Here is a 14,114-nt window from a genome sequence, read left to right on the forward strand (position 1 = left end):
CAGAATGAAGAGAGAGCCTCTGTTCAACAGCCCATGCTTGAGAATGCAGGGAGGAGTGTGAATCATGTCGCGAGCATTCCACGAGGAAGTTTAAGCAAGCGTAAGCATCTGAGTGTGCGCGTGCAGGCGCGTGCGAGACGGAGGTGGTGTGCGAGCTGGTGTGGAGGAGGAGGGTAGCGGTAAGGACCCAGAGGTGCTGGACCAGAAGGCAGAAGCGAAGGAGAGAGATTTCCTGGTCCTTAGAGCAGGGCCCGTGACTTCGCTGCTGCTGAGCTGGGTGGAGAGGAAGTGAGATGTGACTCAACCAGCAGAAAGCCCTGGACATCCAGGCTGGGCGGAGCTGCTGGCCGCCGGCGGGATTGTAGTGAGGACTGGAGGGGAAGGCAAGGCAGGAGGGGCCGTCCGTGTCCCTGCCGGGAGAGCCTAGAGGCAAGGGGTCCGTGGTGGTCAGGAGGGGCCCGGCAGGTGTCGGCGGCAGATGGGCACCACCGCGGGGGTGTGCCCGGGGAGATCAGCCCCAGCAACCCCCGGCCGCTGCCAGACCGGGAGGGAGGCCCAGGAAGCCTCATGACTGCCTTGGCATGATGGCGGGGGAGTCTGATGGCGGGGGGAGCACGAGGTGCCGCTGGGCATGTCCCCGGTGGTGCTGGGAAGGCACAGTGTCGAGAAGGGACGTGGTGGGGCTCCTGGATGTGGAGGTCGGCTAGCGTTCGTGAGAGGCGGGCCCGCCTGGTTCTTGGGAAGCGGGGGATTCATGCTTCTGTCTGCGGGCTGGGCCAGAAAAGGGGAGACGTGGCCTCTCGCCAGCCAGTCTCTCTGCTTTGAAAAGCCCCACGCCTGATCTTCCACAGCTCGTAGCCACCTGCCGTGTTCCGGGAGTGGGCACTCTTCAGATGCTCCCGTGGCGGGGAGGTGGGTGGCTGCAGTTCTTGAAACGGCCCCTTCCTCTCCCCAGGGTCCTTCGTCAGGCTCCCGAGCCCCACACCACTGTCACACAGGCTGGGCTTTGCTCGTCCTGAGAGGAGCGGACAGACTGGGCAGAGCCTAGCTGTGGCCCAGGCCTGGCTGGTGCTAAAGCCTTTCCTCTGCCCGGGTCACGGCTTCGCTAGGAGGCGTGGGGCTGGTGACTGAGCCTCTCCTCCAGAGCAGAGCTCCTGCTGACCCAGGGCAGGGACCGCAGGTGGGCCACATGCTGGGCGGGGGCTGGGCACACAGCAGGTGCTCCATGAGTGGGGAGGTTTTTCCAGCCTCGCTGGTGCTCCAGAGGAATCCTTCCGGAGCTGCAGCCCTGGTCCCGGGGTCCTTGGCCCTCTGGCAGAGTTGCTGCCATCCTTGGGAGGCCCCGGAGCCTCCTGGGGGAGGGGGGAGTCTTGGATGCCGGGGTCCCCACCTCACGTGGCCCATGCGTGGACAGCATGCTGTCCTGCTGGTCTGGTGGGGGGGCAGGGCACCCCAGGAGAGGGTGAGTGCGTGGGTGACACCCCCCACAACAAACCTGGCTGTGGCCTCACGGTCCCCACTCTGCAGATGAGTAAGTGGGGTTGGAAAGGTCGTGGTAAGTGGCTGCCCCCGGGACCCGTGCCCTTGGCTGTGTCCCAACTGCCACACCTTTTGGGCCCATTTAGGTGTTTTACAGGGTTGAAGTTGTCCTATTTGTTACCCACTGCGGGCCTCAGGGGGACCCTAAACTCTGCTTTCGGGGTGACCTGCCCTCTTCATGTGTGTGTGTGTGCCGAGGGCCCCCGGCTCTGCACGGACCTCCCCAACCCTGTCGGGAAAGCCGGGGTGTCAGATCCTTCCCTGTCACCTGACCCTCCATCAGAGGACGTGGGTCTCCCCCACTGGACCGTGAGCTCCTTGATGGGGGGCTCGGGCTCGGGCCATCTTTGCAGGTGCCTGTCGCACCTGGCCAGCGAGCGCTGGGAGGCCAGGGGCCGACCATGATGCTCCCTGCCCTGCCCTTGCTGTCTCACTCGGAGCCAGCGGGGCGGGATCTGCTGGAGGGTGCTGTCTGGGGTCTGGCTCGGTCTGGTCTCGCTCTGCCCTCTGGAGGCTGAGCCAGCCCAGGGGGCGGTGCCTGGAGCGGAGGCCTGGGGGGCGGAGCGGGGCGGGGCCAGGGAGGCCTCGCTAATCTGGGCCGTCCCTGCCCCTGGAGCCTGTGTCACCGCTTCGGAGAGGGGCGGGAGCTTTGCTGGGGGTGGGGCAGGAACCCTAAAGAACGGGAGGACGGGCACTTGGAGCAGGAAGGCTCGCACAGAAATGCCGCCCGATGGTGGTAACGGGGACTCTGGAGCTTGCCGCGGGGGCCCAGGTCTCACACCCGTGGTCTCCTTCGCTAATGGCCCCATTTGAGAGCTGGAGGGGCCGGCACAGAGAGGTGAGGTGGCTCAGGAAAGATCACACAGCCAGAGAGATGCGAGGCTGGGTGATTACAGAGGCCACTGTCACCCAGGGCCTTGGCACGTCTGCATCAGCCTTGGTGGCCTGAACAGGCCTCTGGGTTCCTCCCAGAGGCAGGAAGGGCAGAGTCTGGAGCGTGACCCATGCAGCCCCGGGTCCAGCCCTTTGTGTCTGCTCTGCGTCCCCCTGGAGCTGCAGGACCCCTTGCCTTCTGGCAGAGAGCCGAGGAGGTGCTGGAGGTGTGTGGGGGCCCCCGTCCGAGAAGGTGGCGCTCCTGGGGCCGGGGCGCCGTAGTTCTGTGTGTGTGTGGCCTAGGCCGGGCGTTGCCGCCCGTATGCCTGGTCGGTGGGTGTCTGCGGGCTGCTCCTCCTGAGGGGCCTGGGGTGGGGGTGGGGTGCGGCTTGGCAGGGGGAGGGGAGGGAAGAAACCCAGGGCTTAGAACCAAGTACGGGCCAGGCGCACAGGAGAGAGGCCGTGGCCGGGCAGGGATGGGCCTGAGAGGTTGGCAGGGAGAGCCCACGGTGTCTGTCCCAGCACAGCCGAGGATCCGGGGTCTCGTTTAGAGAAGCAGCTGGAGAAGGCAGGGGCCCCAGAACGGACAGGCCCCGAGGCAGGTCACTGTGTCCTCCCTCTTCCCAGCGTGTGACTGTGGAATCCCTCTTTGTCCTACGTGCTCTGATCCCAGACCTAAAACACGTTAACCTTACTGTTGTGCCAGAAAGTGGACCGTGAGTTTACCAACTCTCACCAAATCTGAGTGCGGCCTATGCTGCCAGAGTCGTTGCTGGTGTCCCAGCTTACACACCCCAGAAAGGTCTGTGTCCTGTCCCTCCTCCCCGCCCCCCCCCAACCCCCGGCACTCTACAGTTAGCCGTGGCCACAGAGGGACAGAGGAACTGTCAGGTGGCATTGGCACATTGGGACCTTGCCCATAAGTGCGGGCCCCACCGGGGGGCAGGGACCATATCCCTCATCCAAGAGTCCCCACCACTTGGCTGAGGGCATTTCGGCGTGCTTGAGGAGGTGATGCCTGCCCATCTGAGTCCCCCCGCCCCCGGGACCCTTGACCTGGGGCGTGAGGCCACCTCCCCGTCCTCCTGCCAGCAGACTTAATTGACAGATGAGCTTCCTTTTAAGTTAGGCAAGAGTGTATTTTCTCAATAGTTGGCTGCCTAATTGTGTGATTGCTGGGTGAGTTGCCGGCCCTGAGTCGTAGCAAGAAAGGTCAGCCGTGGCCTCGCTTAGAGCGAACACGGTCATTCACAACCGGGTTCACGTTCTCTCCGGGATCTTTTTACCATTCCGATTGGGAACCACGTCGGTTACACCCGCAGGAGCCCCGAATTCGGAGCGGGATTTCCATCTTGAGCGTCACTGACTCGTGTGCCTTCCGTCTGTGGGGACCAGCCTGTGGCCCGTTCCCCTGCGCGTAGAGGCTGGCCCTGCTGCGTCCCAAACATGCTGGGGATAAAAAGAGCCTGTTATGACCCATTTATAAAGTATTTCAGAATCACCTACATGAATATTTTGTCCTAAATTCTGTGTAATTAGGAGAGAGAAACCCTACTCCGTGATTATTTTCGAGCACCAGAATAACCTAGATGAGAAATCTCTCCATGTAGGTTTTCTCAAAAGAAGCCATTTTAACAAAAAACATAAAAGGAGTTGATTTTACCTACACTGTCGTCTCAAAGGCTTGCAAATAGCGTGTCTCCTTAAGGAACCTGCAAGCCTTGCTGACGGTTATGTGGTTTGCAGGGCCTTTCACTTGCCAACAGCGAAAGGTAGCCTTCCGGAAGTGTTTACGGAATCCTCGTGAACCCTGGCTGGTGAGCCATGGCCGGCTTCCCTCCTGCCCAGCTTGCCCCCACCCCCCTCAAACCTCAGCTGAAGCCAGAAGCCTTCTGGCTGTGAGGTGCTGGGTGGGTGAGGTTGGATGAGGAGGGGAATTTGCCGCTCTTGTCCATTTAGGGAATGTTCCTTGAGCGCCTCTCATGGGGGGCTCCCCTGCCGCTTGCAGAAGGCAGCTTGGGGGCCACGTGGAGCACCCTTTGCTGGGGAGGCGGGTGTGGGGCTGAGTTTCTGGGGTAGCGTGTATGGGGCTGGGGGAGAGCTTCAGGAAGGGAGACTTGTGGGCCGGATCTTCTTCTCTTTTCGGGGCCCCAGCCTCACAGACCTGGAGGAATCCTGGCCCTTGGAGCCGCCCGCAGCAGTCACGCAGGACCCTCTTGTCTGTTCACTCAGTTATTTCCAACGTGAGAGGTGCCCTCGAGCTCGCCAGCAAAGCAGGAGCGGGGACGGACCTTGATGATAACCCCCGAGTAACAAGGTTCTCCCAGCGGGAGATCAGCTCCCGGGTTGCCCGTTTCCTGGGGGAGGCCTTTCTTGGGCCCGCACCACACTGTCTTGTGTCGGTAGGGCCCGACATCTGCCTGGGGGCGTCCCTCCTCCCTGACCCTCTTCTTGTGGCTGAACCTTGAAGGTAGAAGTGGTCTGGGCAGAGCGGGGGCTGGGGAGGCGACACCTGAGGAGCATTCGAGGCCGGGGCAGGTATGAAAGCACACAGGTGTGAGGGACAGGGTGTGCTCAGGACGGGTGGGGCACAGGGGAGAGGCCAGAGGTGGCCAGAGGAGAGCTGGGGTGAGGGAGGTGGGGGAGTGAGGAGCCTCTGGTGGTGGTGGGGTGAGCCCCGCTGACGGCAGGTGTTTCCAGAAGTTTCAGGTGTGGGAACGGCCTGGGATGGGAGAGGGGCCCCTGAGGCTGGGGCCACCCTGCGGTGAAGGGGAAGATCGGAGCTCCGGCGACCCTGGGGGTGTCCTGGGGCCGGGAAGGGGCCCCCATGAGGCGAAGCATTGAGGGATGGGGGTTGTGAGCCCCTCCCTGCGTGTGGCCGGCAGACCAGGCCCAGAAGAACCTGCCCTGCAGCCGAGAGGCGTGACCAGGCTGTTGGCAGGCTCCTGGGAAGTGAGGGGGCAGAGGGGCACCAAGTGGGGAGACCCTGCCTTTGGGCTCAATGCCTCGGGTTTCCAAAACAACCCTGGAGGTGACGTGGGGGGAACTGGCCTTCAGGACAGGGTTTTCTCGTGGTTGCCTTGGAGAGTGGTGCCTCTTCCGAGCTCGGTGTCCTGGGCTGTGAACCTGCCTTTATCAAGGGGTTTCCTTACCCTTGGGACCCTTGTCTTATAGCCCCAGGGTAGGTGCTGGCTGTGCCCCTGACACCAGGGTCGTGAAGGTGGTGGGGTCCCCGCGTGGAGGACCTGGAGAGGAAAACAGGCTCCCGTCAGGCAGCTCAGCCCCTGGCCAGGGTTGGCCGCCCTGTCCTGCGTTGACCCCCATCCCCCCGTACCCACACCCCTGCCCAGACCACCCTGGCGGCTGCCCCCCTCAAGCCATCAGGAATCATCGAGGGTCCCCTGCACCTTTCGAGGGGCCGAGATTGGAGAGCACGGAGAACCCTCGAGCCGCATGGAGGTGGGGACTGTGGCTAGTGTCCACAGCCAGCGGGCGAGCCGGCCCCTCCAGCTCTCCTGTCCTTACATCTGGTGTTCCTTCTCCCTCTGTCCCCATGGTGGGCTCTCCCAAGGAGCTGGAAAGGACCGAGCCCGGTCCGGGCCTCGCAGTGGGTCGGCATGAGCCTGCGGTCCTGCAGAGAGGGCCCAGCCACCCCCGTGTTCTCCTTGCTTGGAATGCGGACCCAGTGCAGCAGGTGGATGGACTTTTTATCCAAAGGCAGTTGGTGGAGGCTGTGGAATGCTTGTGCGCAGGTGCAGCCCTCCGGGGGGGGGAGGTCAGGGGTCATGTACCTGCAGGTTCCCCCCCCTCCCCCCCCCCCCCCCCCCCCCCCGCTGCTTCTTGCTGAACTGTCTGGGGGGATGTGGAGTGGGGACCCAGGCTGGGAGTCTGACCGGTTAAATGGCCCGGTCGAGCCCGGGGCTCTCAGTTTCTGTCGGTGTGAGTGTGCTGGGGATGAGTGACCCTGGCCGGCCTTTCCGGTAGGGTCAGCTGTGTCACAGCAGAGGGACTCTGACCGCCTTCTGTGTGGGTGGAGCCGGGCTGAGCGGTGAGTGAGGTGGGGGCTGCCGACGGCCCTTCTCTTCCCGGTGAACCAGTTGACCGGATCTTGTTTCCTTTTGCGACCTGGGGGTCAGGCCCGAGCAGGCGGCCTTCCGTTGCTCCCTTGAGCCTTTCCCACTGTCCCCGAGGTCTCGAGGCTGCCGGATCGTGTCAGCTGCTGTCCCCGGGCAGGATGGGAAACCACCCTCCTGGGCTGTGCCAACCCGTCAGTCCGGATCGGCCAGGTCTCCGAGGAGCCTGCCGCTCTCGGTGAGGCCTGCCCTCCCCTGGGAATCCACCGCCAGACCTTTGGACCCTGGTCGGGACGGGGGCTCTCTGTCGGGATCGCGGAGCTTGGTGCCGGAAGCTGGACCGGGGCGGCCCTGTGGCTGTGCCACGTGGGCACGGGCGGCGCGGGTCCTGGCGGAAGGACCTTCGCGGAGCCAGGCTGTGGCGGGAGCCCCACGGCGGGTGGGGACGAGGTGATGCGGTGAGCGGGGCCTCCCCTGGACCTGAGGGGCTCTGCTGAGTGGCGTCTCTCGCGTTTGCTGCGACCTGCCCGCAGCGTCGTAACGAGGACGGAAACCAGTGCGGTGCAGGTTCCTGTTTGAGGGCAAGTTCGCGTGGAATGTGGGTTTCTGCCTGTTCTCTGCTCGCACGGGCTGCCTCTCAGGTGCGAAGGCGGCCTGTTCCGATCAGCTGCGTTTTTCTGGTTCAGGGTTTGGCAGTAGACCCTTTTTCTGGGTCGAACTTCGGCAAGAATTCTAGCCAGAAGTTGGGGTGTCTTCTGCTCCGGTAAGCCGAGGCCAGGGCTGTGGCCGTGGAGGGGCCGGAGGGGTCCTCTCGCTCCTCAGCTGTTGCTGCCCGGGGATTCCAGTCATGGAAGGTGCCGGACATCCTCTGGCCCGCATCCTGACGGGACCCTTTAAGTGGCTCCCTGCCCCCCCCGACCTCAAGAAATGAAATGCTGGTTACTGGTCTGATTTGCAGGTGCTGGATTCTGGCTGCCCGAGGAGGCCTGGGTCGCTGGGGTCTGGTCGGCCGAGAGGTGGGGCCCCGCTGGGGCAGGAGCCCCTGTGGTCCGATGGGGACGTGAGGGAGTGGTGCATCTGTGACTTCCTCTGAGGGCAGGTGAACCTGATGTGGGACAGAGGAGCTGCAGGGCGCAGGCCCTTATCAGCTGTGCCGGAACTGAAGAGAAGCAGGGTGGGGGGGGGAGGGGGCACAGGGGTGAGTGGGGGAAGGTGAGCGCCACAGGGTGGGCCTGGTGTGTGGGCCAGGGTTCCGCCACCTGCTATGCTGCCCCCAGAGCCCCGAGGAGGCAGGGCCATCAGGCAGGAGGGGGGTCTCCGGGAGGGGGCTGTCACAGAGGGAGTGTGGGGACAAAGCCGACCGAGATGTGGGGTCCGGGGTTGGGACGGCACGGGATTTGGGGAGAAGCCCCCGCACAGGACACGTAGGCATTTGGAAGCTGTGTCCACAGATGGGGGCTGGACATTCGTGCTCGGGAGCGCCCTGGACCCGGTGGCGGGGCCTGGGTGTTAGTGGTCGCGTTACTGATTCTGGAGCCTGGGGATGCGATGGCTTTTCAGACTTTGAGCCGTTTTCCTCATCGTTGTGCTTTCGGATATTGATTCCCCCCCCACCGCCACCTCCCGTGTTCTCTGTGGAAGGAGACGAGAGCATTGCCTCAGATCAGCTCCATCTGGCATCACGGCCGCGCGGCCGACGGATCCTGTCCCGTTTGTTGGAGCTGAAGCAAATGCACGGTTGAGGTTTTAATGCCCTTTGCAGAAAAGTGACCTCGGAAGCCTTTTCCCAGGAGGGGCCCTCCTTCGGGAGCGATGCAGGAGGACCCCGGGCCCCTCTTGCTCCCAGTGCTGCCTTCTCCCTGTAGATCGAGTGCAAAGCCCATCTTAACCTGAAAGGCACCGGGGAACGTTCGCTGTTTACAGAAGCAGTTTGTGGAAGGGCCCTGCGGACGGGCGGGCCCTGCGGTGCTGGCATCATTTCTTCTCGAGTGGCCGTGAAATGGACCGTTCCACGTCTGGTTTCTCAGGGTGGGTGATGCCGCGGTCTCTGGAGAGCGCCCGCCAGCTTGTGAACGGTGCCCGCAGGTGTCCCCCAGATGCTGCCACCTCCTCCTGGTCTCTCAGTGGCGGGACCTCAGGTCACCGTCAAGGGGGACAGAAGGTGTCCCCCACGTGCAACATCCCAGGCTTGCCTTGTCCGCCCGCCCAGCAGGGCGGGGTCCGCCGCAGCCTCGTTTCTGCACGGGGGCACCTTTGCCGCTCGGGTCCTCGGGTGGGGAGCGTGGAGCTGGTGGCCTGGTGCGCTCGGGCCGGTATGTCTGGTTCCCCTTCTGTTCGTTTCCCTCCCGGCCACCGGGCCCTTCTGCTTTACCTGCGTTCGATTCCTTCCCCCGGGAAGGCAGCACCTGTGTGCTCCTGGGACCAAAAAGGCTCTGATTTGCCTGCTGAGTTGCAGTCTGTGGGTGGAGGGGGGTCGGGAGACGGGCTGCTGGGCGCCGAGAACCACAGAGGCCGTGCGTGCTGGGCTTCAGAGGCAGAGTGGGGGTGCACAAGGCAGGGGTGCAAGGCGGTGTACGTGTGCACGTTCACTCAGCTGTGTGAGCCCAGGGGTCCCAGGGCCCGTGTGCCTGGACCGAGAGACACCTGTGGATGAGGCCTTCGGGGAGGGCTTCCTGGAGCCGGAGGCGTCTGTGGCCCCTGGAAGTCGCACGGCACCCAGAGGCAGGGAGGGTGTTTGTGAGCAGATGGGGTGGGTAAGAGGACGTGTGCGTGGGGACTCCTCTGGCCTGAACCCCAAGGGGGAGGGCGGAGGTGGAGAGAAGGGGCGAGGTGTAGCTGCTGGCCTGGCCGGGAACGGGGGCGCTGCCCCTCCCTTGCTGCATGGCTCTGGGCCAAGTCTTCCCTGTAAGGTGAGGGTGCCACTCTTGCACGCGCAGTGACACAGAGCAGGCGGCGCTCAGGCCCCGTCCCCCCCCCCCCCCCCCACCTCCCGTCTGTCACACGCCCTTCAGCCACAGAGCCTGCCGCTTCCCCCGCCGCCAGGCCTGCGGTCCAGCCTGCTGCACGCCTGGGGCCCGCTCTGGTCGTGCCTGCGGACACAGCTCCCTACTGGGTCCCAGCTGCCACCCCTCGAGGCCTGGACTGGGGTCAGGGGGAGCCGTGGACCGACCAGCCCGCCCCTGCGCCCCTTCTCCAGGGTCACTGGGTAGGCTGGTGGCTCTCAGACCCTGGGCTCAGAACCCTTTGTAGTCTTCGGTTACGAGGTCACCAGAAGGCCCCGATATACATGGGTTGTCTCTGTTGCTCTTGACTTTCTTAGAAAGTATAAGCGGGGCGCCGGGGGGGGGCTCAGTCAGCTGGGCATCCGACTCTTGATTTCGGTTCAGGTCATGATCCCAGGGTCGTGGGATCGAGCCCCAAGTCAGGCTCTGTGCTGAGTGTGGAGCCTGCTTGGGATTCTCTCTCCCCTCGGCCTCTACGCCTTCTCTCTCAAAAGAAAAAAAAAAAGTAAAACTAAGAAATCTAAAGGTATTAATTTATCAGAAACTGCCAACTATAAACCCATTCCGTGTTTACGTAACTAGCTTATTCTTATTAAAAAAAAAAAAATCACCGTGTCCCCCCCCCCACCCCACAAAAAGGAAAGCTGTGGGGGCACTGGCAGCTTAAGTTATGTGTCACGTGTCCCTTTTGCCATGTTGTCTCTCTGTGGGCCGCCTGAGGGCGAGTGTGGAAAAGCAAGTGTGGCCTTATTTTTGACCTCATGGGTCCCCCCAAAAGAGGTTCCTGAGCCATGCTCCGAGAACTGCTTGTTTGGCTCTGGGAGAGATTTCCCTGAAGTGGTGAATGAAGGTTCTTGTTCCCGTTTTTTTCTGTTTTATTTAAAGCCCTTCCTTTATTTAAAACAATTTTAAAATGTCCTTTGCTGTGGAATAGCCAACACCTTCAGGATCCAAAAGGGGTTGAAGCTGAGGATGAGTCTCCAGTGCCTCCTGCCTCCTCCCCTCTCCCTCCCCTCCCCCCACTCCCCCCTCCCCTCCCCCCACTCCCCCCTCCCCTCCCCCCACTCCCCCTCCCCTCCCCCCACTCCCCCCTCCCTTCCGCTTCCTTTCCCCTCCTCCCCTCCCCCTCCTCCTTTTCCCTCCTCCTTATCCCCTTTCCCCTTCTTCCCTGTCCCTTTTTCCCCTCCTCCCTCCTACCATCCCCACCCTCTCCACCCCTCTCCCTTCCCCCTTCTCCCTTCCCCCCCTCCCTTCCCCCCTCCCCCCTTTACTCCAGTGCCGGATGGCGGGTGGCTTGCACGCACTGGGCTGATAGCAGTCAGCCCAGGCTGGGAGGTCTCCCGCAGGATTTGAAGGGTCCTCCTCCTTGCTCAGGCCGTGGGGGCTCCCTTGTGTGGCTGTCCCCCGTGGGTGGACCTGAGGGTGCATCCAGCCTCGTTTCACTGTCAGAAAAACGATGTGGCAACGAAATGACCTTGCCTCTACATCATTTTGCAAGTATGAGTAGGAGACTTTCCCGTAAGGATAGTGGATGTTGCAAAATTGCCCTGGGCGCCCCCCACTGAGTAGGGGCCCCTGCTTCCTTGTTCCCACGCCCACCCGCTGCATGTTTGCTGGTCTGTTAGGGAAAAGGGTTTCTCAGGGTTGCTCATGGAACTTTAACTTGTGTTTCTCTCTTTATAAGTGGAGATTAATCATCTTTCCATAGGTCAGAGGACTGTTTGCCTTTTCCGTGAGCTCTCTGCGTCTTTGGCCCATTTTTCTGCTGGGCTGTTTATCAGTCTTAGACAAATTAATCCTCTGTAGTATGTGTTGCAAATATTTTCTGCTAGATTATCATTTGTTTGACTACTTAGGTTTTTGCCTTGCAAGTTTGTTTTTTAACATAATCTGTGTTCTTCCGGTGATACACGTCTTGCTTGGAAAGGCCCCGTCCAGTCCTGAGGTCCTGGACCCTCCTGCCCCCCACCCTCGCCCACCCCCCGCCTCTACACGGATGCCGTCCTTGTTTTCCGTGCACATCTTTGGTCCATTTGAGTGTATTTGGGGAAGGTGTGAGGTGTGGCTTCAACATTATCTCCTTCCACACAGCCGCCCGGATATCCCTACGTCCTTTGTTGGATAGCGTGTCCCTTCCCCCTGATGTCAGATGCTACTTGGATCCCACTGGAGGCTGGGACATTGTGGAACGGCTGTAGCTCTAGCATGTTCCATCATGTGGTGGAGCTGGTCACCTTCATTACTCCTGCTTTCCAGAATTTTCTGGGTTATTCTGGGTTTGTCTGTTTTTCCTTATGAACCTTAGCCTTAGCTCATTTTGCTTCCTCTGAAGTCTTTTTGTAATATTTTTAGGGGAATCACATTAGATTTATAGGTTAGAGAGTTTTGCTCATGCTGTCTCTCCTTGTGTATTTATGTATAACCACGATGAAGTATACATAATACGATAAGTGTGATATACTACGTGCAAGGTGATAAAACACATATAACGTAAAACGTACCATTTTGACCATTTCTGAGCGTGCGGTTTGGTGGCATTCGGTACATTCAGTGTTGAGCGACCAACACACCATCATGTCCAGGATGTTTTCATCTTCCCAAACCAAAGCCCTCTCCCCACGAAACGCGAACTCTCCGTTCCCGTCCTCTGCCCCGGGGGCCTTCATCTACCTTCTGTAGCTATGGATGTGACTCTTACAGGGACCATAGGAGCAGAATCGTGCCGAATTAGTCCTTTTGTGCCTGGCTTCCTTCACTGAGCACAGCGTCCTCAAGGTCCATCCGGGTCGTAGCCCATGTCAGCCAGCACCCCATCGCGTGTATGAGGGATACTGCTCTGTGCGTGTAAACCACAGTGTGTGTGTCCGCTGTCCGGATCCCGCCGAGCCCCGGTGTGGGTACTTCGGGTGCATACCCAGAAGCAGGACCTCCGGGTCCTATGGTGGTCCTGTGTTTGTCTTCTCAGGACCCGCTGCTGTTTTTCGTGGCCTCCAGGGTGTGGTTTGCACTCCCTGACCTCGGTGTTTGCTTGGGAATCTGGTAAATGGACAGCTCTGAGCCTGGCTGCCCTGAGGCCCCAGGCAGGTCCGTGAGCCATCGCCCTGCACCCCAGGGCGCCTTGTGCCCTGCCTTCCATCTTCCCCTGTCATGGCTATGAGTCCCTCTCAGCTGCGTCCCCCTCCGTGTAGAAGGGGTCGCCGCGGTCACAAGCAGCCGACACTCACGAAGTCCTTGGTGCGGGCCTGGCCCAGAGACAGGCGTGTGGGAGCCGGGGTCCAGCCTCCCGGAGGCCGGCATGTGGGATTGGGTTGGGAGGGTGGTGTGGGAAGGGGTCAAGTCCGTGGGCCCAGTGCAGTGTGCTTCTCAGCGCGGCTGCTGCGGGTGGCGAGGCTCCCGGGTGCTCCCTGTGCCGCGAGTCCTCTCGGGCCAGGCTGCCCTCCCTACCCAGGACGGTCCCCACCTGGCCTCAACATGCTCCCCGTCTGTGCTCCCTTTCCCTGGGGTGCCTTCCTCTGCAGCTCAGAACTGCCTGCCCTGGCCGGTGGGGCCTGTGCCCCGCCTTCCCAGCTCCTCCGTTCTGTGGTTAGGAAGTTCCTGCGCGGTGGGCACGCCTCCTCTGCATTCCTGCATCTGGTACATAGTAGGTGCTCATTAAACACCGGCCGAGCGCCTGCTCATTGCCGTCCCTCCTAGTATCTGGCGTGTGGCTCTGCCCCGCGATGCTGCTGCAGGGCGACAGTGTGCACGTCAGGACCCGGGCCGCGTGCCGGACCTGCTGCGCGGCCGTGTCTTTGCCCTGAGGAGCCCCCCTGCCGCCTGGCAGCGGGGACACTCGGAGACCCAACCGTCCGTCCATCGGCCACACGGCGCTGGGCAGTTACCTGGGCGCGCGGCGCAAAGACGACTCTGAGGATTCAGGTGTTTTGTGGGTTTTCTGATGTTTTCTTTACGTGGCCGCGGCGTGAGTGCCAGCCCGCACGTCTGCGCCAGGCCTGCCCCGGGCAGGACTGTGACCCTTTCTGGGCTGGCTGAGCAGGAAACGCGGGTTCCACCTTCTCGCTGTGTGTTGTCAGACACGGAAAACCTTTTGGGGCATGGGGTGCTTGACACCTCGCGTAACTGCCCGGGGCCTGGTCTGCAGGGGAGGGGTCTGGCTTGGGGGAGCCGAGATGAAACAAGAAAAACAAAGCTGCCTCTGGACAGGTGCCTTTTTCGCCTGAGGGCTGTTTACCTTGGCGCTGGATTTGCCTGAGGACTAGGAAGTTCTTTAAAATGCACCTCACCCACCTGGAAGCAGGTGACACCAGGTGATGGCCAGGTGACAGCCCTGTTAGGGCTCCTGCTCTGGGGAGGGGACAGTGAGGGACGGTGGTTGGAGAGCCTTCGTGTAGGGAGGGGACAGTGCACAGTCAGAAGCGTGGACTGGATGTTGCAGCGGGAGCCGGGGCCCGGGGCTGGCTCCTGGAGTTCTCACTGTGCTCTCTGTCACTGCGGAGCAAGGGACACTGCCCTGAGACCCAGGGGGCGGCCTTCCGGGGTGGTCAGTGCTTTTGGCTGGTGGCCGCTCGCAGCTGGCTGTCCTTCCAGCCAGCCCCGCTGCCTCAGGAGGGATATGGGGGACGGGGGA

General features: G+C 61.7%; 1 protein-coding gene across 5 annotated transcripts in view; it reads left to right on the forward strand.

Annotated features, from left to right (window-relative positions):
• GRAMD4 (GRAM domain containing 4) overlaps positions 1–14,114 on the forward strand; it is a 74,137-nt gene that overhangs the window by 9,735 nt on the left and 50,288 nt on the right. The window contains exon 1 of one of the 5 annotated variants that reach the window (XM_030320949.1): positions 2,226–2,377. The exons of 3 other annotated variants lie outside the window; for them this stretch is intronic. The gene's annotated coding sequence lies outside the window, so the exon portion shown is untranslated. Of the gene's footprint in view, positions 1–2,225; positions 2,640–14,114 lie in introns of those variants that run through there. One more of the 5 variants, XM_030320953.1, reaches the window with a different exon arrangement.

This window comes from Lynx canadensis, chromosome B4, assembly GCF_007474595.2.
Source record: "Lynx canadensis isolate LIC74 chromosome B4, mLynCan4.pri.v2, whole genome shotgun sequence".
In the NCBI taxonomy this organism is placed as follows: Eukaryota; Metazoa; Chordata; class Mammalia; order Carnivora; family Felidae; genus Lynx; species Lynx canadensis.